This window comes from Oncorhynchus keta, unplaced genomic scaffold (assembly GCF_023373465.1).
Source record: "Oncorhynchus keta strain PuntledgeMale-10-30-2019 unplaced genomic scaffold, Oket_V2 Un_contig_12563_pilon_pilon, whole genome shotgun sequence".
NCBI lineage: Eukaryota > Metazoa > Chordata > Actinopteri > Salmoniformes > Salmonidae > Oncorhynchus > Oncorhynchus keta.
The window spans coordinates 97,238-117,725 of record NW_026277915.1 but is presented as its reverse complement, the minus strand read 5'-3'; the positions used below and the strand labels follow the sequence as shown (position 1 = coordinate 117,725).

The 20,488-nt window shown below is 41.8% G+C and overlaps 1 protein-coding gene, 2 long non-coding RNA genes and 1 pseudogene across 9 annotated transcripts in view; 2 read left to right on the top strand and 2 right to left on the bottom strand.

Annotated features, from left to right (window-relative positions):
* LOC127917989 (gastrula zinc finger protein XlCGF7.1-like) overlaps window positions 1-13,046 on the top strand; it is a 33,951-nt pseudogene extending 20,905 nt beyond the window's left edge.
* Window positions 1-20,488, top strand: part of LOC127917987 (zinc finger protein 34-like) — a 146,024-nt gene that overhangs the window by 33,862 nt on the left and 91,674 nt on the right. The window lies entirely within an intron of this gene.
* LOC127917991 (uncharacterized) lies at window positions 3,975-5,417 on the bottom strand. Its single transcript, XR_008098255.1, has 4 exons — window positions 4,956-5,417; window positions 4,806-4,905; window positions 4,606-4,755; window positions 3,975-4,555 (listed from the first exon to the last, which is right to left on the bottom strand). It is a non-coding gene; the product is annotated as an uncharacterized LOC127917991 (long non-coding RNA).
* LOC127917990 (uncharacterized) lies at window positions 16,504-18,411 on the bottom strand. Of its 7 annotated transcripts, none has more exons than XR_008098252.1 (5): window positions 18,094-18,411; window positions 17,970-18,037; window positions 17,588-17,655; window positions 17,288-17,389; window positions 16,504-17,001 (listed from the first exon to the last, which is right to left on the bottom strand). It is a non-coding gene; the product is annotated as an uncharacterized LOC127917990 (long non-coding RNA). The 7 variants fall into 7 exon arrangements; XR_008098249.1 differs by having other exon boundaries at window positions 17,588-17,685; window positions 18,004-18,037; window positions 18,094-18,408; XR_008098253.1 differs by lacking the exon at window positions 17,970-18,037 and adding an exon at window positions 17,789-17,822 and having other exon boundaries at window positions 18,094-18,408.

Below are 20,488 nucleotides of genomic sequence, written 5' to 3'. Positions count from 1 at the left end.
TATCTGTATGAGTATTATCCTGTATTTAAACACTAGGTAGCAGAAGGACAGAGCATGTAGAGCATCTTGGTAGAGCAGTGGTTATCTCGGTATGAGTATCATCTCTGTATTACCCACATTAAAACACCTACGTAGAGCAGTGGTTATCTCGGTATGAGTATTATCTCTGTATTACCCACATTAAAACACCTAGGTAGAGCAGTGGTTATCTCGGTATTAGTATTATCTCTATATTACCCACATTAAAACACCTAGATAGAGCAGTGGTTATCTTGGTATGAGTATTATCTCTGTATTACCCACATTGAAACCCCTCGGTAGAGCAGTGAGGACAGAGCATGTGGCTTTGCAACACACAGGTGTTTCATCTCCACACTGGGATGATTTTAACAGTGCAACGCCACACAGGCCTCATGCCTCTCAGGTAGGAAGGTACCAGAAATAAATTAATAAAAACCACAAAACTAATGAAGGAGCACACAGTCACCAACAATATGTCCCTTTTGTCAATACTTTGAACTGGCTCAGCTCGCTGTTACAGTACAGCACCACCAAATTCCATGTATTAAGTAACTGTCTGTCTTATGTTACGTTTTTATGGTTACATATCACACTATTTTGAGAGTCCCATTTTTTTTTTAGTATGTCACATCTGGTCTATGAGACGAGGCTGCTCCTTAACCTACATTAAACACAGCAGGTCAAGAGGTGTGTTTTCCCTTCAGCATCTGCATGTGATATAGTCTCACCCACCTCACAGCATGAATCTAAAATGGTTAACCTTGGCTGTGAGTGATGGAAAAACAATCTGACTACGGCAATTACTTGAATAATTCAATGGATGTTTTGTTTACAAACTTGCTGAGTAATTTGTCTTGTTTAAAAAAAATTTTACTTCGCTATGGGGCCGTCAATGGGAATTGGGCCGTGCTTCAGCTGAACTGCAGTACCGAAAATGCCCTCTGAGCACAGTGGAATGCATGCTTGAAGACTGGAAGCCTGGCCCCTTGATCCGAGAAGGGGGTAATTGCAGACCGCAATTTGGGGCGTTCTCTGATATCGGGTGTTTCATCGTATCAAGTTTACACCAATTGATGCTCCCCATTGGTCCTTAACCGTTTCTTTTGCGTTGGAGACAACAGTTGTTGAGAACTGTAGCATTGTAGCTGAGCCTAACCTTAACCCTTTTCCTAACCTTAATCTCAGTCTCCTAACCACCGTTAATTATCATAACCTGCCACGTTAGTTATCCAAACCTGTAAGGTAAATTTAATCCCTAAACCTCACCCTTTTCCTAACCTTAACCTCAGTCTCCTAACCTCCCCAACACCCCTTGAATACTTTAATTGTCCTTATGCCTGCCAACTTTAATTATCCTAACCAGCTATGCTTTGTGCCTAGTTAAATAAATAAATAAATAAACAAAACATTTAACAAATAGTCTCCATCAGTTTCATAACCAATGCTAACCAGTTATCTTGGATTTTTATTATATCAGGAACATCAGAACGAAACTGTAATCAACCTCCTACTGGGAGCGTCCAGTGTGTTTAAACGATTGGTGCTGAGGAAGCGATGGCAGTGGATGACAGTCTGACAACGCGTTTGAAGTTGACGGATACCGATTGTAGAGATAAATTGTGGCACTGAAGATGGGAGTTCAGAATTCATATTGACCAGCATCCATAATTTAAAAATAAAGTCATTTGTGTTTAAAAATACTTGAGTCAAGAAAAGATGAAATAAGGATCAAAAGTAAATGTAATTGCTAAAATATTCTTAAATATCAAAGGTAAAAGTCTAAATAATTTTGGGTTCATTAACATTATGGAAAATGAAAGTACATTTTTTTCTTTAAATGTAGTGGATAAAAGGGGAAGTTGTCAAAAAGATCAAAAGTAATTCCTAAATTCGTACTGATACCCCAAAACTGCAGAGCACTTTCTGACACCAAAAGACAAAATATTGATGAAAAAGTAACGCCCACACCCCTTGAATACGACCGGTATCAGTAAACACAATATACTTAAGTACATGTTCCTCCCTACGAGGCCCACGAGACTGTGTAGGGATGTGATTTGAATCGGGCTGTGACTGAAGGAGTGGGATGTTTTATTTATCTATTTTTGTATTTTGTTTTGATGACGTTGTTTCCACAATGGACATGCATTTCTTTCTACAGTTTACTAACCGTACAGTAGGTGGAGGCAGACACGTTATATTGTGTAAACGTCAATATACCAGAGAAGAAGATGACGCTGTTGCACTGTCATAGTTGGGAACAGGAAGTTCCGGGTAGAAAACGACAGAACTGTGTTATGTCGATAGTGGTTGTGTCCGTTTCAAATGTATTATTACAGGTATGTAATAGCATGTTTTAAACTTTCTAATGTCTAAAGAATGTATATTATGTTAGGTACCAAATCCGTCAATGTACTATCACGTTTGGTAAAGGTTTTAATTGTATGTGTTATTTTGGGGTCAAATCGAGTGAGTGAAGGTGATTAAAAACGATTTTTCAAGTCACATAGGTAGACTTTGGGTTTGTCTGAGTGTATGTACATAATTTCGTTAGTCATTTCATAAAGATTCCATTTATTTAAGTTCGTTTTTACATGTTCTTGGTTTTGTGTAAAATGATGCTTATGAGCTGGTAAATAGCCTCCGAAGCATCCTGATCTCGCGAGTTTACATGCACTGTTTCGTTAATGTAAGCTCGCGAGATCTGGATGGTTCGGACGACGCTCGTCAAATGGCGGCTTCAACGGTTTTGGTCGTCTTCCTTGGAGTTTGCTCGTGGGGAAATGGCGACATGAGGCTGTGTGATGAAGTGTCAAAATAGAGGGAAGCAAACTGAAGTTATCCTTCACCATTTGGAGAGAGAGGCCAACTGCATGGAATGGCGTCGATTAATGCGGATGAATCGGAGCACGTGTCAAACTCATTCCATGGATGACCAAGTGTCTGCGGGTTTTCGCTCCACCCTTGTACTTGATTAATGAATTAACAACACGAATTAGTGAGGAACTCAGCTCAATTGATTGTATATGTTTTAATTGAAAGGAAACAAATAAAACCCGCAGAGACTCGGCCCTCAATGGAATGAGTTTGACACCCCTGAAACAATTGAAATGGAGAGAGTTTGAGAAGCAACAGCTGTGCTGGAATGCGATCAATGTGGGGGACAGTTCTGATGATATTGAGCGGGAGGGTGAGGGCCTAGTATGTGAATGGTCTGTAGTGGAAAGACAGGAAGAACAGAGATAATGATACTGGAAGCAGTGGTGTATGTAGTATAGTAACTCCAAAGAGGCCTATGGTAGGGAACTAGAGTAATAATGTGTCACAGTGGAAAGTTGGGATGGTGTTTGAGGAGACCACAGGGCCTCATTTACACCCAATCTGATTAACCAAGGCCTTAAAGAGAGGTGAAGTTCAGCTGGGCAGGATCCGTGTCCATGGTAGATTGTTAATATCTTGTGCTGGTCAGGTTCAGCAAGGAAAGGTTCTTCAATTGGAAAATCATAATGGGACAAAGCTCAGAAGCCATGACCCTGGAGCTGATGCTACATTGAAGGGAGTAATAATCTCTGAGGTCCCAATATCTATGTCCATGGATGATATTGTTAAAGAACATGTGAAGGGAGAGAGTGGTTGAAGACTAAAGGTTGATCAGTAGGAAAGAGGGTTAAAGAAGTGAAAGCTTATCAGTGCTGTTGAGGTGTTAGTAGGTTTTGTCTGGAAAAGTACAGAATAGGATTCCTTAGCTTCAATGTCAGAGAATTTGACGCTGCCTTATCAATCAACCAATCAAATGTATTTATAAAGCCCTTCTTACATTAGCTGATGTCACAAAGTGCTGTACAGAAACCCAGCATAAAACCCCAAACAGCAAGCAATGCAGGTGTAGAAGCACAGTGGCTTGGAAAAACTCCCTAGAAAGGCCAGAACCTAGGAAGAAACCTTGAGAGGAACCAGGCTATGAGGGGTGGCCAGTCCTCTTCTGGCTGTGCCAGGTGGAGATTATAACAACATGGCCAAGATGTCCCAATGTTCATAGATGACCAGCATGGTCAAATAATAATAATCACAGTGGTTGTCGAGGGTGCAACAGGTCAGCACCTCAGGAGTAAATGTCAGTTGGCTTTTCATAGTCAATCATTGAGAGTATCTCTATCGCTCCTGCTGTCTCTAGAGAGTTGAAAACAGCAGGTCTGGGACAGGTAGCACGTCCGGTGAACAGGTCAGGGTTCCATAGCAGAACAGTTGAAACTGGAGCAGCAACAGTGAATCATCAGTGTTTTTAAATGCCAAAGAATGGGACATGTAGATGTTGAGTGAAGAGATGTGCCAAGTGTGGTGGGGAACATGATTACAGTGAATGTTGGAGCAATGTGACAGTTAAGTGTTGCAATTGTGTGGAGGACAAAGAGCAGCATTTGGTGGATGCCAGGTGCAGAGAGATGCTCAGATATATAGAATCTGTCATGATGTATCATATGCAGAGGCTGTAAGACAGACTGAGCTTCCATGGCTGGTCCTGTAGTAAGAGGACCTACTGTCAGACTGATTGAGCTTCCATGGCTGGTCCCGTAGTAAGAGGACCTACTGTCAGACTGATGGAGCTTCCATGGCTGGTCCCATAGTAAGAGGACCTACTGTCAGACTGATGGAGCTTCCATGGCTGGTCCCGTAGTAAGAGGACCTACTGTCAGACTGATGGAGCTTCCATGGCTGGTCCCGTAGTAAGAGGACCTACTGTCAGACTGATGGAGCTTCCATGGCTGGTCCCATAGTAAGAGGACCTACTGTCAGACTGATGGAGCTTCCATGGCTGGTCCCGTAGTAAGAGGACCTACTGTCAGACTGATGGAGCTTCCATGGCTGGTCCCGTAGTAAGAGGACCTACTGTCAGACTGATGGAGCTTCCATGGCTGGTCCCATAGTAAGAGGACCTACTGTCAGACTGATGGAGCTTCCATGGCTGGTCCCGTAGTAAGAGGACCTACTGTCAGACTGATGGAGCTTCCATGGCTGGTCCCGTAGTAAGAGGACCTACTGTCAGACTGATGGAGCTTCCATGGTTGGTCCTGTAGTAAGAGGACCTACTGTCAGAACTGGTCTTTCTACTAGTCCTGACATGGTTTCGAGGCCTGTTCAGAAATCTTGCAGCCATAAATGCACTGTGACAAAGGATACTTTAATATTGAATAATATGTACTTCATAGCTTTCATTGGTGAGCTTATCAACAACTTGGATTGTGTAAAGCAGAAATACCAGGTTGAAAGTTATCTTGTAAACTGCAGCAGAGTTGTTGGGGGTAACAGATGTTACTGTCGGTATGGTTTTTGATAAGCTGGATAACCTGGGGGTGGATTGTCTCAGTAATATAAACCCCAATGTTTGCAAACGCAGAAAGGGATCTATTGATATAGTTTATTGGGGGGTGTGGGAGGGTTTTTTGGGGGAAGGGGAGGGTGTGGTAGAAGTTAATAGTGATTTCTTGGTTTATTTTCTTAGTACAGAATTAGACAGACATGGACCTTAAAGGTTTGTTTGTGGACCTCCATGATACCATAGGTCTGCATCAACGGACTTCAGTGCAGGTAGTGCCTCATCAGAGAGAGAACATTTCAGTTGCTCTACAGTTTTGAAGCTGAATGTAATGATGATCAGTTCTGTACACTAATATGTACTAATATTCAGACACTGATAATTCTTACTATTGTGTGGATGGGAAATAAAATAGTTTTTTGTGAGTGAAGTAATACAGGGAATACAAGGTTATTCATAAAAATTGTACATAGTGCTGCCTAAAACATACTGCAATCTTGTCCTAAATTGTTTTATGCATTTATGTGAATTTAGGAAATCTAATGTAGATTAAGTGCACTTATGTTGTGCAATTTAAAATGTGTACTTTGTGTCTAATGTGAATGAATGTTTTGTCAAGGATTAGCTACCTGATCTACTGAAATTAGATAATTGAACAAGAAAAAAGAGAATATATTTTTACAGAATAAAGGAAGTGCCAGAACTGTCAACACTAACTTTTGTGTCCTTTTGTCTACATAACTACAGGCCGACTCAGATTAATAGGCCGTTAACATCAACAGTGAGGACAAACCCAGCCTGCTTCTTTCCTTCAACACCGAGTCTGAACCTATAGTCACTGGGTCCTGATTGTGACAGTGGAGTCCAGTTTGCACTGCAGGACCCAGAGATGGCATCAGTGAAGCTGGAAGACTGCAGTCAAACACTGGAGCTGAATGTCATCATTAAAGATGAAGAAGAGGAGGAGGAGATTGGTACATCTGTTAGTCATGGTAACAGCAGGTTCTATCTACAGTGCATCCGGAAAGTTTTCAGACGCCTTGACCTTTTTCACATTTTGTTACTTCATTATTCTGAAATTGATGAGAAGTACAATTTAATCCATCAACACACACATTACCACATGTCAAATGTCAGGTTTTTAAAATGTTTGCAAATGTAATGTTGAAGCCCCTTTGGCAGCGATTACAGACTCTTCTTGGGTATGAAGCTTGGCACACCTGTATTTGGGGAGTTTCTCCCATTCTCTGTCAGGTTGGATGGGGAGTGTCGCTGCACAGCTATTTTCAGGTCTCTCCAGAGATGTTCGATTGGGTTCAAGTCCGGCCTCTGGCTGGGCCACTCAAGGACTTTCAGAGACATCCCAAAGCCACTCCTGCATTGTCTTGGCTGTGTGCTTAGTGTTGTTGTCCTGTTGGAAGGTGGAACTTCACCTCAGTCTGAGGTCCTGAGTGCTCTGGAGCAGGTTTTTATCAAGTATCTCAATGTTCTTTGCTCCAATCATCTTTTCCCTCAATCCTGACTAGCCTCCCAGTCCCTGCCACCACCATGCTTTACCGTAGGGATGGTATTGGCCAGGTGATGAGCGGTGCCTGGTTTCCTCCAGATGTGATGCTTGGCATTCAGGCCAAAGAGTTCAAACTTCATTTAATCAGACCAGAGAATCTTCTTTCTCGTGATCTTCGTCTTTTTGGTGCCTTTTTGCAAACTCCAAGATGGCTGTCATGTGTCTTTTACTGAGGAGTGGCTTCCGTCTGGAAACTCTACCATAAATCCCTGATTGGTGGAGTGCTGCAAAGATGATTGCTGCAGAGATTGTTGTATCTTTTGATGGTTCTTCCACCTCCACAGAAGAACTCAGGAGCTTTGTCAGAGTGATTATCAGGTTCTTTGATCACCTCCCTGACCAAGACCCTTCTCTCCCGATTGCTCAGTTTGGCTGGGCGGCCAGAGTCTTGGTGTTTCAAAACTACTTATATTTAAGAATGTTGGAAGCCAGTGTGTTCTTGGGGACCTTCAATGCTGCAGACATTTTTTTGGTACACTTCCCCAGATCTGTACCTGAACACAAACCTGTTTTGGAGATCTACGGACAATTCCTTTGATCCCATGGTTTTTGCTCTGACATGCACTGTCAACTGTGGGACCTTATATAGACAGGTGTGTGCCTTTCCAAATGATGTCCAATCAATTTAATGTACCACAGGTGGACTCCAATCAAGTTGTAGAAACATCTCAAGGATGATCAATGGAAACAGGATGCACCTGAGCTCAACTTCGAGTCTCATAGCAAAGTGTCTGAATTACTTATGTAAATATGGTATTTCTGTTTTTTATTTTGAATACTTTTGCAAACATTTTCAAAAAACATGTTTTTGTGTTGTCATTATGGGGTTTTGTGTGTAGATTGTTGAGGGAAAAATATTTAATTGATTTTAGAATAAGGCTGTAACGTAACAAAATGTGGAAAAATTGAAGGGGTCTGAATACTTTCTGAATGCACTGCTACGTTATTTTCATAAGTTCCTCTATAAATTGTGACCCAGCCTGTTGCTTGGTTGAATTTTGTATTTCGGACATCACACATCTTAAGCGATCTTGAGTGCTTAGAGAGGAGACTAAAAGAAGGGAAATAGTCAAAATGCCACTTTTAAAAAAGTTATATGAAATTAGTCTGTGTAGTTAATAACCCTTATGATACTGAGTGGAGGATGATATGAAATGAGTCTCTGTAGTTACTAACCCTTGTGATAGTGAGTGGAGGATGATATGAAATGAGTCTGTGTAGTTACTAACCCTTGTGATAGTGAGTGGAGGATGATATGAAATGAGTCTGTAGTTACTAACCCTTGTGATAGTGAGTGGAGGATGATATGAAATGAGTCTGTAGTTACTAACCCTTGTGATAGTGAGTGGAGGATGATATGAAATTAGTCTGTGTAGTTACTAACCCTTGTGATAGTGAGTGGAGGATGATATGAAATGAGTCTGTGTAGTTACTAACCCTTGTGATAGTGAGTGGAGGATGATATGAAATGAGTCTGTGTAGTTACTAACCCTTGTGATAGTGAGTGGAGGATGATATGAAATGAGTCTGTAGTTACTAACCCTTGTGATAGTGAGTGGAGGATGATATGAAATGAGTCTGTGTAGTTACTAACCCTTGTGATAGTGAGTGGAGGATTATATGAAATGAGTCTGTGTAGTTACTAACCCTTGTGATAGTGAGTGGAGGATGATATGAAATGAGTCTGTGTAGTTACTAACCCTTGTGATAGTGAGTGGAGGATTATATGAAATGAGTCTGTGTAGTTACTAACCCTTGTGATAGTGAGTGGAGGATGATATGAAATGAGTCTGTGTAGTTACTAACCCTTGTGATAGTGAGTGGTGGTTGATATGAAATGAGTCTGTGTAGTTACTAACCCTTGTAATAGTGAGTGGAGGATTATATGGCTCATAACATTCACTCCTTTTGTCCCTTCTTGACTTCCACTGTTACCAGGGTTGGGGTCAATACCAGATACTTCAGAAAATAGACTGAAATTCCAATTCTCTGCAATGCTTTTAAATTAGGAAAATTTGGAATTGGAATTTGGTTTGCTTTGTGAATTGACTGGAATTTAAATGAAATTGACCCCAACCCACTTTTAGAATAGTTTTATTCCCCTTTTGTATTGTACAGCCTACTGATATGAATACATATGTCACCTAGTACAGCCAGAAGAGGACTGGCCACACCTAATATGTGACTGGTTTCAGAAAACTAGGTGTATGTCACACGTCACTACTTCACAGTAGAGCTATTTGAAGGCAAACTTTAAAAAAAAAAAAAATCAAAATGTGTTTTTGTCAGAAATGCCTTTTGGAACATGTGAACTTTCATGTGCCTTAATAACAAACTTGTCTGCCATCTGTAAATACAAATAAAGTAAAACAATTCTGAGCCTAGTTGGTTTAGCCACAGATAAAGCCAGCAACCTTTCAGCTAGCCATCATTGGCTGAGATAATGAGTGGGCTGGACATGCCTAGAGATCAGTTCAGATTGGTCTGCCATATAGCACTTCTGTCTATTTGAGCTGGTCAGTATGTGTAGGTAATCCTGTCTAATGCGGCTTTAAAGAATATATATTTCGTAGTGTAACTCCCCACTTTCTGGAGGACCGAGTTTTGAAATCAATGGAATTCGAGTATGATAGGTAAGGAAAACACCTGTCTCTGGATTACATCTTCAAACTAAGGGTAACGATGACATCAGTTAGAGAGGGAGAAGCGTCCATCCATGTATACGGACGGGTAAGATAGTCTAGCTAGCTACATTTTCAGATATTACACGTTTCTAATTTTGTCAAAGTCCTTTTAATTTCAAGTTAAAGTGTACTGTTAGCTAGCTGGCTAACGTTATGATCTGTGTAGTGATATTATTCATATCTCAGAGAAATTTGCGTTGCTAGTTATAGCCTAATGTTAGCTGGCTAATATTGAACCTGGTTTGTTAGCTACCAGTAGATTCATGCAGGTTACTAACGGCAAGAGTTGTGACTATGGTTCATTGTTTAGCTAGCTAGCTACATGTCTTAACAAAAGACTCCACTTTGCAAGTAGCTATTTCAGTAGAATGTTTATGTCACTACAACAACTATTGATAGACGTAGCTGGTACATTCGCTCTGGCTATCTACTCAGATTTCAGAGCACTCTCGTCTGAGTGTGCAAGAGCACAGAATAAATGATGAATTTACGAACGCTCAACAGCCATTGAATATGGCCTTGTCCGTAAAAGTTGACAAAAAAGCGTAAATTGTTGCCAACAGCACAGGGTGTGAACAATACTGAATGGGTGTAGACAAAGAGGTCTGCAGTAGGTGTACCAAAACATTCAAAGGCCATTTTCTCAAAAGTGAGGTTACAAGTTTATCAACTTTTAAAACAGAATTACTTTCCCTATTGTTCCTCAACTGTAGTGTATGATATACAATTTTCCAGCTCTGAGTCTCTACTTTTATCCAATGTAAAAAAAAAAACAATTTCAAATGTTGCTACATTAGATCGAGCCGGTCGGTCACATATGAATACATATGTCACCTGGTACAACCAGAAGAGGACTGGCCACCCCTCAGAGCCTGATTCCTCTAGGTTTCTTCCTATGTTACTGAGTTTTTCCTTTGCCACTGCACTTCTGCATTGCTTGCTCTTTGGGGTTTTAGGCTGAGTTTCTGTTCAACACTTTGAAAACTGTTCATTTACAAAAGGCTTCATAAATAAAATAATTGATCAATATCACAACTGAGTTGGGATTGACATGTATGTCACACAAACTGACTGGTTGTTCTGATGTTGTTCACACAGGAGACCATGTTGAGACATTCTCTACATCCAGAGAGGAACAGCAGGAAGGTCACAGAGCTAAGAGGTCTCACCACTGCCCACATTGTGAGGAGATTTTCCCAATTCTATCAAAGCTAAAAATACATCTAAAAATACACACAGGAGAGAAGCCTTACTCCTGCTCCGACTGTGGGGAGATTCTCCCGATTGGATACGTTAAAATGTCACCACCGAATACATACAGGAGAGAAGCCTTACTCCTGCTTTGACTGTGGTAAATGCTTTAAAACATCAACTGAGCTAAAATCTCATCAGCGAAGACACACAGGAGAGAAGCCTTACTCCTGCTCTGACTGTGCAGAGAGTTTCTCCAGATTGGATACCTTAAAATGTCACCAACAAATGCATACAGGAGTGAAGCCTTACTCCTGCTCTGAATGTGGAAAGAGTTTCTCTCAACAGGGCAACTTAAAAACACACCAACGTATACATAAAGGAGAGAAGCCTTACTCCTGCTCTGACTGTGGGAAAGGCTTTAAAACATCAACTGAGCTAAAATCTCACCAGAGAACTCACACAGGAGAGAAGCCTCACTACTGCTCTGACTGTGGGGCTAGTTTCTCTCAATTGAGCAATTTAAGAAGACACCAACGTATACATAAAGGAGAGAAGCCTTACCACTGCTCTGACTGTGGGACGAGTTTCTCTCAATTGAGCAACTTAAAAACGCACCAACGCATACATAAAGGAGAGAAGTTCTCTCAGACCAGCTAAGATTAAAGTCACTCCATCACTTAATTCTCATTTGATAAAGGAAGTGGTAACAGTGAATTTGATCAAATGAAGAAAGCGTAGAACACTCGATTGAAATCCAATTGTTTCTCATTGTGAGAGAACTGTGCAGAGGAAAAGGAGTGTTATAGAATGTTAACCTCTCTTTACTTTGCTGATCAGTGTGCACCTTGTCAGTTTTGGTGTGTTTTGTTAGATTCTACTGTAAACATGTTGAGATTACCTGGATTTTCCCTTAGTGTTGAAAACCCTCTGAGGGATCACTTGTTAAAACAATGCAGTGTGATGGTTGACTGGGTGGTACGGCTTCCTTCTGCAGTTTTCTGTTGGAATGAGTTTGTAGACACAACATGTATCAGATAGAGATGGGGTGATGATCAGTTTTCACCACTAATTTGGGTATATTATTTTTGCTATTAATCAACTTTGTTTAATGATAAACAGGCTTTGAAACATCAACACTGAAAAAATATATATATAAATGCAACATGTTTTTAATTTTTATTTAACCAGGTAGGCTAGTTGAGAACACCTTTATTTAACCAGGTAGGCTAGTTGAGAACACCTTTATTTAACCAGGTAGGCTAGTTGAGAACACCTTTATTTAACCAGGTAGGCTAGTTGAGAACACCTTTATTTAACCAGGTAGGCTAGTTGAGAACACCTTTATTTAACCAGGTAGGCTAGTTGAGAACACCTTTATTTAACCAGGTAGGCTAGTTGAGAACACCTTTATTTAACCAGGTAGGCTAGTTGATAACAAGTTCTCATTTGCAACTGCGACCTGGCAGACCTGGCAGACCTGTGATGTGTTGGTCCCATGTTTCAAGACCAGAAATGTTCCATATGCACAAAAAGGGTATTTCTCTCAAATCCTGTGCTCAAAATAGTTTCCATCCCTGTTAGTTAGCATTTCTTCTTTGCCAATATAATCCATCCATCTGACAGATGTGGCATATCAAGAAGCTGATTAAACAGCATGATCATTACACAGCTGAACCTTGTGCTGGGAACAATACAAGGACAGCCTAAAATATGCAGGTTTGTCACACAACCCAATGCCACAGATGTCTCATGTTTTAAGGGAATGTGCAATTGGCATGCTGACTGTAGGAATACCCACCAGAGCTGTTGCCAGAGAATTGAATGTTCATTTCCCTACAATAAGCTGCCTCCAACATTGTTTTAGAGAATTTGGCAGTACCTCCAACTGGCCTCAACCGCAGACCATGTGTATGGTGTTGTGTGGGCGAGCGGTTTGCTGATGTGAATGTTGTGAACAGAGTGCCCCATGGTGAGGTTATGGTATTGTTAGGCATAAACTACGGACAACAAACACAATTTTTGTGCCATTCATCCGCCGCCATCACCTCATGTTTCAGCATGATATAATGCAGCTTTGTGAGGCTCATTTGAACTTCTTGAATTTCTGGGATCTTTTTTATTTCAACTTCATGAAACATTGGACCAACACTTTACGTTGCGTTTATATTTTGTAGATTTGTTATTTTAGTCATTGATAATTCATGTATTTGGATAACTGGAGTGAACTTAATTGATCTACTAATGAAAAATAAATGTTCTACATTAATTTGTGCTGGTCAGTCTTTGTTTTGGGGGGGTTTCTATACTGTAAATGTTCTTTTGTTTTATTTCTTAAAATTCAAAATGTATATTTCTATCTCCTAAAAACATGTCACTACACCGCTACACGTCACCATGGGGACAAGCCAATATGCCAGCCACCAGTATTCTCACTAATGCATATGTAATGGTTTAAAAACCTTAAACCTATTAAGTCATCTATGATTTTCATGGAGACTTCAAATGGATCTCCCAGGTATCTAGATGGATCCTACACATCACCATGGAGACTTCAAACGGATCTCCCAGGTATCTAGATGGATCCTACAAATCACCATGGAGACTTCAAACGGATAAATGATAAACATGTTCTTTGCCATGTTATAGCCCTATTCGGACAGGCGTTTCTAGAGACTTTCAGGCATTATTAGAGACGTTCTTTTTGTAATTATTAACCAAGCATGTGTGTTATTCCAGAGGACGATTCACACAAGATTTGTTTTTCCAAATTGCCCCCGTTTTATTGACTCTTATGACAGAAGCCCGATGCTTGGTTCTGACTGTCTGCCTGTGCCCCTCCCAACAGCAACTCGCCCAAGGCTTCCCCATTTCTCCTTCTCCCAAATCCATTCAGCTGATGTTCTGAAAGAGCTGCAAAATCTGGACCCCTACAAATCAGCCGGGCTAGACAATCTGGACCCTTTCTTTCTAAAATTATCTGCCGAAATTGTTGCCACCCCTATTACTAGCCTGTTCAACCTCTCTTTCGTGTCGTCTGAGATTCCCAAAGATTGGAAAGCAGCTGCGGTCATCCTCCTCTTCAAAGGGAGGGACACTCTTGACCCAAACTGCTACAGACCTATATCTATCCTACCATGCCTTTCTAAGGTCTTCGAAAGCCAAACAGATTACCGACCATTTCGAATCTCACCATACCTTCTCTGCTATGCAATCTGCTTTCAGAGCTGGTCATGGGTGCACCTCAGCCACGCTCAAGGTCCTAAACGATATCTTAACCGCCATCGATAAGAAACATTACTGTGCAGCCGTATTCATTGATCTGGCCAAGGCTTTCGACTCTGTCAATCACCACATCCTCATCGGCAGACTCGACAGCCTTAGTTTCTCAAATGATTGCCTCGCCTGGTTCACCAACTACTTCTCTGATAGAGTTCAGTGTGTCAAATCGGAGGGTCTGCTGTCCGGACCTCTGGCAGTCTCTATGGGGGTGCCACAGGGTTCAATTCTTGGACCGACTCTCTTCTCTGTATACATCAACGAGGTCGCTCTTGCTGCTGGTGAGTCTCTGATCCACCTCTACGCAGACGACACCATTCTGTATACTTCCGGCCCTTCTTTGGACACTGTGTTAACAACCCTCCAGGCAAGCTTCAATGCCATACAACTCTCCTTCCGTGGCCTCCAATTGCTCTTAAATACAAGTAAAACTAAATGCATGCTCTTCAACCGATCGCTACCTGCACCTACCCGCCTGTCCAACATCACTACTCTGGACGGCTCTGACAACTACAAATACTTAGGTGTCTGGTTAGACTGTAAACTCTCCTTCCAGACCCATATCAAACATCTCCAATCCAAAGTTAAATCTAGAATTAGCTTCCTATTTCGCAACAAAGCATCCCTCACTCATGCTGCTAAACATACCATCCTACCAATCCTCGACTTTGGCGATGTCATTTACAAAATAGCCTCCAATACCCTACTCAACAAATTGGATGAAGTCTATCACAGTGCAATCCGTTTTGTCACCAAAGCCCCATATACTACCCACCATTGCGACCTGTACGCTCTAGTTGGCTGGCCCTCGCTTCATACTTGTCGCCAAACCCACTGGCTCCATGTCATCTACAAGACCCTGCTAGGTAAAGTCCCCCCTTATCTCAGCTCGCTGGTCACCATAGCATCTCCCACCTGTAGCACACACTCCAGCAGTTATATCTCTCTAGTCACCCCCAAAACCAATTCTTTCTTTGGCCGCCTCTCCTTCCAGTTCTCTGCTGCCAATGACTGGAACGAACTACAAACTGAAACTGGAAACACTTATCTCCCTCACTAGCTTTAAGCACCAATTGTCAGAGCAGCTCACAGATTACTGCACCTGTACATAGCCCACCTATAATTTAGCCCAAACAACTACCTCTTTCCCAACTGTATTTAATTAATTAATTTTGCTCCTTTGCACCCCATTATTTTTATTTCTACTTTGCACACTCTTCCATTGCAAAACTACCATTCCAGTGTTTTACTTGCTATATTGTATTTACTTTGCCACCATGGCCTTTTTTGCCTTTACCTCCCTTCTCACCTCATTTGCTCACATTGTATATAGACTTGTTTATACTGTATTATTGACTGTATGTTTGTTTTACTCCATGTGTAACTCTGTCGTTGTATGTGTCGAACTGCTTTGCTTTATCTTGGCCAGGTCGCAATTGTAAATGAGAACTTGTTCTCAACTTGCCTACCTGGTTAAATAAAGGTGAGAAAAAAATATATATATATATATATCTCCCTCGCTAGCTCGCTCTTTATTTGCTGTGAAAGATGCTACAGTTTTTGTTCTCAAAGTAATAGACTACGGAAAATAGTTTCCTCCGATGCAAAAATACAGAATCTTACCCAGAAATGGGAATCGACTCCCACCACTAAGCACTAGATCTGTGCTGTGAAAACGAAAGGAATCGACTCCCACCACTAAGCACTAGATCTGTGCTGTGAAAACGAAAGGAATCGACTCCCACCACTAAGCACTAGATCTGTGCTGTGAAAACGAAAGGAATCGACTCCCACCACTAAGCACTAGATCTGTGCTGTGAAAACGAAAGGAATCGACTCCCACCACTAAGCACTAGATCTGTGCTGTGAAAACGAAAGGAATCGACTGTGATCTGTGAAAAACGAAAGGAATCGACTCCACCACTACTAGCACTAGATCTGTGCTGTGAAAACGAAAGGAATCGACTCCCACCACTAAGCACTAGATCTGTGCTGTGAAAACAAAAGGAATCGACTCCCACCACTAAGCACTAGGTCTGTGCTGTGAAAACAAAAGGTTTCGTGTCCGTTTCAAATGCATTACTACAGGTATGTAATAGCACGTTTCAATTGACTAATATCGAAATAACATGCTAGGTTGAAAATCCGTCAAGGTATTATCACTTTGGTGAAGATTTTGTTATGTTTGTGTCAAACGGAGCAAAGGACGTGATAAATTACATAGTTCGAGACGACAGAGTTTGAGTGAATTAATCTACATTATTTCATCAAGATTTCATTAACATTTCTGAGTTTGTTTTACGTGTTTTTAAAAAATGGTATTAGCTTGTGATAGAATAATGTATATGTTGAAAGATATATATATATATATGCCATTTCGCAGACGCTTTTATCCAAAGCGACTTACAGTCATGTGTGCATACATTCTACGTATGGGTGGTCCCGGAATCGAACCCACTACCCTGGCGTTACAAGCGCCATGCTCTACCAACTGAGCTACAGAACCACCCAAGATAATGATAACATAATTCCACTCTGAAACCTTATAACTGTATGAAATTGATTAGAATCATAAAATTACAATCTGATGATGTGTGTAGGTTTAGTCGGAATTGTGTTAAACAATGTATCTGTATAGTGGAAAAACACAGACTGTCTGAGCAAGGCTAGTTTAAGATTTGAACTTGTGTGTGTGTGTGCCCAGGAAAATACTGAAGAACAATTAAAACTGTGTTTGGACCGACCTGGCTAGGCCTCTGAGGAATTTATGATAGCATAGGGAGTATTTCTCAAGGTTTCCCTAATCTCGGGGGAATGGAACTGTCGGCTGGGTCGTGATACACAGTGGTGAGAACTACGGAGAAGGATAAAACTCACCTACTGTTTGTGTGGAAGTATGTGCGTAGGATACCTACTGTTTGTGTGGAAGTATGTGCGTAGGATACCTACTGTTTGTGTGGAAGTATGTAGGATACCTACTGTTTGTGTGGAAGTATGTAGGATACCTACTGTTTGTGTGGATACCTACTGTTTGTGTGGAAGCTAGGATACCTACTGTTTGTGTGGAAGTATGTGGATACCTACTGTTTGTGTGGAAGGAGGATACCTACTGTTTGTGTGGAAGTATGTTTGTGTGGAGGATACCTGTTTGTGTGGAAGTATGTTACCTGCTGTTTGTGTGGAAGTATGTGCATAGGATACCTACTGTTTGTGTGGAAGTATGTAGGATACCTACTGTTTGTGTGGAAGTATGTGCGTAGGATACCTACTGTTTGTGTGGAAGTATGTGCGTAGGATACCTACTGTTTGTGTGGAAGTATGTGCGTAGGATACCTACTGTTTGTGTGGAAGTATGTTTGTTTGTGTGGAAGTATGTGCGTAGGATACCTACTGTTTGTGTGGAAGTATGTAGGATACCTGCTGTTTGTGTGGATACCTGCTGTTTGTGTGGAAGTATGTGCGTAGGATACCTACTGTTTGTGTGGAAGTATGTGCGTAGGATACCTACTGTTTGTGTGGAAGCATGGATACCTACTGTTTGTGTGGAAGTATGTGCGTAGGATACCTACTGTTTGTGTGGAAGTATGTGCGTAGGATACCTACTGTTTGTGTGGAAGTATGTAGGATACCTGCTGTTTGTGTGGAAGGATACCTACTGTTTGTGTGGAAGTATGTGCGTAGGATACCTGTTTGTGTGGAAGTTGTTTGTGTGGAAGTATGTGCGTAGGATACCTACTGTTTGTGTGGAAGTATGTGCGTAGGATACCTACTGTTTGTGTGGAAGTATGTGGATACCTGCTGTTTGTGTGGATACCTAGGATACCTACTGTTTGTGTGTGTGGAAGTATGTGCGTAGGATACCTACTGTTTGTGTGGAAGTATGTAGGATGTGTTTGTGTGGAAGATAGGATACCTACTGTTTGTGTGGAAGTATGTGCGTAGGATACCTGCTGTTTGTGTGGAAGTATGTGCGTAGGATACCTACTGTTTGTGTGGAAGTATGTAGGATACCTGCTGTTTGTGGGAAGTACCTATACCTACTGTTTGTGTGGAAGTATGTGCGTAGGATACCTACTGTTTGTGTGGAAGTATGTGCGTAGGATACCTACTGTTTGTGTGGAAGTATGTGCAATAAAATGGATGTCTTTGTATAATGGACTTTAGAACGTTCTCTGAATAAACTGTAGTATCTTTTTGCATAAGCTGAGTCTTTGACTAATTATTATTAAACCCGAGGTCTTACAGATCTCGGGGATTGGTCAGAGTTATTGATTGTCAGTTATTATCATTGGAATTTAAAATTCTCGTGACAGCTTGTAAAATGGCGACGTCCACTCTGAGTCAACGGACTTCAGTGCAGGCATTGCGGTTGCATCAGAGACAATTTCACAGTTGCTTTTCTGTTTTGAAGCTGGATGTAATGCCCTGGGGCGGCAGGGTAGCCTAGTGATTAGTGCATTGGACTAGTAACCGAAAGGTTGCAAGTTCAAAACCCCGAGCTGACAAGGTACAAAATCTGCCGTTCTGCCCCTGAACAGGCAGTTAACCCACTGTTCCTAGGCCGTCATTGAAAATAAGAATTTGTTCTTAACTGACTTGCCTATTAAAAATAAACATGTGTAGTAATTTTCAGACACATTCAGTTGTTTCTATCTTATCTATATTTGTTACTATGGTGTGAATGGGAAATACAATTGTTTTATGCTAGCGAAATCACATTTTACTGGTCACATTGGCCAAATACAACTAGTAGACTTTAGGGAAAGGGCGATACCTAGTCAGTTGAACAACTGAACACCTTCAACTGAAATGTTTTCATTTCAAATGTTTCACTGCATTTACTTTACAGTGAAATACCTACTTACAAGCCCATTCCCAACAATGCATAGTAATACAATTTAAGGCGAATATTTTCTAAATAAAGTAGAAGTAGCACAATAAAAACAACGAGTATATGTACAAGGAGTACCAGTGCCGAGTCAATACAGTATGTACATGTAGGTAGGAGTAAAAGTGACTAGGCAATCAGGATATATAATAATCCGAGTAGCAGCTGTGTGTTCATGTGTGGAGTCAATATGTGTTTGTATGTGTGGAGTGTCAGTGTAGTTTGTGTGTGCAAAATAATTCGTTGTAATTGAGACATAACTAATAAAGGGGATCAATGTAAATAGTCTGGTTAGCCATTTGATGAACTATAAAGCTGTCCTATGGCTTGTGGGTAGAAGCTTTTCAGGAGCCTCTTGGTCCCAGACCTAGCGCTCCGGTACCACTTGCCTTGCGGTAACAGAGAGAGCAGTCTATGACTTGGTTGGCTGGAGTATTTGACTTTTTTTGGGTGGAGGGCTAATTGTTACCCCCACTTTTCTCCCCAATTTCGTGATTACGATCTTGTCTCCCAGCGGGCTCTGGAGAGGCAAAGGTCGAGTCATGTGTCCTCCAAAACATGATCCGCCAAGCCACGCTTCTTAACATCCTCTCCCTTAACCCGGAAGCCAGCTGCACCAATGTGTCTGAGAAACACAGTTCAACTGACGACCGAAGTCAGCCTGCAGGCGCCCGGCCTGCCACTAGGGGCTAGAGCTCGATGAGGCAAGTAAAGCCCACCCGGCCAAACCCTCCCATAACCCGGACGATGCTGGGACAATTGTGCGCCGCACTACGGGACTCCCTGTCACAGCTCGATCGAACCCCAGGCTGTAGTGACGCTGCAACACTACAGTGCCGTAGACCTCTGCGCCACTCAGAAGGCCCTTGTTTGACCATTTTTTGTGCCTTCCTCTGAAACCACCTGGTGTCGAGTTGCTGGATGGCAGGGACTTCGGCACCACTGATGTACTGGGCCCTACGCACTACCCTCTGTAGCGCCATGCAGAGCAGTTGCCATACTAGGCAGTGATGCAGCCAGTCAAGATCCTCTCAATGGTGTAGCTGTAGAACCTTTTTGAGAGATCAGAGGGCCCATGCCGCAAATGTTCAGCCTCCTGAGGGGGAAAAGGCGTTGTCGTGCCCTCTTCACGACTGTTGGTGTGTTTGGACCATGATAGGTCCTTAGTGACGTGGCCATCGAGGAATTGGATGCTCTCGACCCGCTCCACTATGTCCCTGTAAAATGTGAATGGGGGGCGTGTTCAGCCCGCCCTTTCCTTTGGTCCTCGATAAGCTCCTTATGAACATCATTCTTACGTAGGTGTTCCTTTTATCCAGATGCGAAAGGGCAGTGTTGAGTGCAATAGAGATTCCCCTGTTGGGGCAGTAGACAAGTTGGAGGGATTCAGGGTTTCTGGGGTGATGGTGTGAGCCATGACCAGCGTTTGAAAGCATTTCATGCCTACAGATGTGAGTGCTACGGGGCGATAGTCATTTAGACAGGTTATCTTGGCGTTCATGGGCACAGGGACTATGGTGGTTTGTTTGACACGTGATCATATA